At 45.5% G+C, this 2,500-nt stretch overlaps 1 protein-coding gene across 2 annotated transcripts in view; it reads right to left on the bottom strand.

Moving 5' to 3' along the window:
- The window catches only part of erc1b (ELKS/RAB6-interacting/CAST family member 1b), a 107,122-nt gene that overhangs the window by 78,474 nt on the left and 26,148 nt on the right, over window positions 1-2,500 (bottom strand). The window lies entirely within an intron of this gene.

Here is a 2,500-nt window from a genome sequence, read left to right as displayed (position 1 = left end):
GTGTGTGTGAGTGCGTGTGCGTATATAGATGTTGGAGAGAAAGGGAGACCGAATCGTCATTGTCAAGAGTGAGTATGAGAGAGTGTGTGTGTGTGTGTGTGTGTGTCAGTCACACAGAGAGAAAGGCGTCACCCAGTCTCCATCTGTTCACTAGGGATGGGCATTTCAAGTTAAACTTCTATTTATAATCTCTGGGAAATATTCGATTAGACTACTACTATTCTGCAATTCTTCTGTGTCTGTGTCTGTGTCTGTGTCTGTGTCTGTGTCTGTGTCTGTGTCTGTGTCTGTGTCTGTGTCTGTGTCTGTGTCTGTGTCTGTGTCTGTGTCTGTGTCTGTGTCTGTGTCTGTGTCTGTGTCTGTGTCTGTGTCTGTGTCTGTGTCTGTGTCTGTGTCTGTGTCTGTGTCTGTGTCTGTGTCTGTGTCTGTGCCTGTGCCTGTGCCTGTGCCTGTGCCTGTGCCTGTGCCTGTGTCTGTGTCTGTGTCTGTGTCTGTGCCTGTGCCTGTGTCTGTGCCTGTGCCTGTGCCTGTGCCTGTGCCTGTGCCTGTGTGTGTGCCTGTGCCTGTGCGTGTGTGTCTGTGTGTGTGTGTCTGTGTGTGTGTGTCTGTGTGTGTGTCTGTGTGTGTGTGTGTCTGTGTGTGTGTCTGTGTGTGTGTCGTCATCCACCATACAGCCCTGACATGATCCAAGAAGACAGAGGTCACAGGAAGTTACCACACACACACACACACTCCGGCCTGTGGAGAAACTGCCAGAGGCGTTTAGAACTAGGGCTCGATCACTATAGCTGGTTGTGTGATCTAAAACATCAGGGCCTAATGTGGAATTAAATCTTTTCTTTCTTATTTTGAAACATCCTGATCTAAATCCACTGTTAGGGACTGGACTGGCAGTACTGATGCAGAGTGGACCAGTCCTGTTCCGTCCCTGTTCTGTTGGTGATGACAACACCAGATCATGTGTGTGTGGTGTGTGTGTGTGTGTGTGTGTGTGTGTGAGAGAGAGTGAGAGTGAGAGTGTGTGTGTGTGTGTGTGTGTGTGAGTGTGTGTGTGTGTGTGATGACAACACCAGATCATCTGTATACATTAGAAATGGAACAGTTCTATCATAAAGACTGCCTCCCCTGGACGACATCTTTAGGACACGCTGCCTCCGCCGAGCATGTGGCATTTTGAAGGATGAGACTCACCCCGCAAACCATCTCTTCACCCTGCTACCCTCTGGCAGGCGCTACCGGCCACTACAGCCTCCAGACTGCAGAACAGTTTCATCCCCAGGGCCATCACAGAACTAAAACAATCACACAACCCTCATACCCTCCACCCAGCACAACTGCACTTTTTTTTAGTGGTTGCACAAACAAATTTCGTTGTGTATCTAATGCACAATGACAAATACAGTCTATTCTATTCTAGTCCGGGTGCAGTTCTAAATGTTCTAATATTGAGGCCAGTTCATGAGCATAAATGCTAATATTGAGGCTAGTTCATGAGCATAAATGCTAATATTGAGGCTAGTTCATGAACATAAATGCTAATATTGAGGCTAGTTCATGAACATAAATGCTAATATTGAGGCTAGTTCATGAGCATAAATGCTAATATTGAGGCTAGTTCATGAGCATAAATGCTAATATTGAGGCTAGTTCATGAACATAAATGCTAATATTGCTATGCTAGTTCATGAACATAAATGCTAATATTGAGGCTAGGTCATTAACTTAAATGCTAATATTGAGGCTAGTTCATGAACATAAATGCTAATATTGAGGCTAGTTCATGAGCATAAATGCTAATACTGAGGCTAGTTCATGAGCATAAATGCTCTAATATTGAGGCTAGTTCATGAACATAAATGCTAATATTGAGGCTAGTACATGAGCATAAATGCTAATATTGAGGCTAGTTCTTCACAGTTAGATCTCCACATTGGCCAGAAAGGGTTTTGATTAATCGATTGATCAATTTTATTATTTATCCTTAGACGTGCCAAGTACCAGGAGTTGACAGAGGAGTGCAGGAGGCAGGGCTGGATCACTCGCTGTGAGCCTATTGAGGTGGGATGTCGGGGCTTTGCAGGCCAGTCCCTCTGCAGAGTTCTGACTAAGCTAGGCATCTTGGGGTTGTGCAAGAAGAGGGCCATCAAATCAACCATTGATGCCGCAGAGAGAGCCACTAAGTGGCTCTGGCTGAAAAGGGAGGCCCAGTGGTCAAATGCTGCTGGGATGCAAGCTGGGGACTGATCACCCCTGGCTGGGTCGCCTGGGGGAGGGTGTCTGATGTTCGAATAGACCCGAAACACCCAATGACCCAAGGATACATCACTGATGATGCATCCCAGCGCTTCCGCAGGAAGTATTCTACAAGTTAGACATGAACTATAATGTTTTCTTTTATAGTTGGTGATGATCTCATTCTTCCTTCTATGTCACTGGGGTTTTGGGATGAGTGATTTTAAACAATTATCTTTTTTCAAACCACTTGTCTTCATTTCTCTGT

Source organism: Clupea harengus, chromosome 16 (genome assembly GCF_900700415.2).
Source record: "Clupea harengus chromosome 16, Ch_v2.0.2, whole genome shotgun sequence".
NCBI classification, from domain to species: domain Eukaryota; kingdom Metazoa; phylum Chordata; class Actinopteri; order Clupeiformes; family Clupeidae; genus Clupea; species Clupea harengus.
The sequence above is the reverse complement of the archived record's forward strand: the minus strand, read 5'-3'. Positions and strand labels throughout refer to the sequence as shown.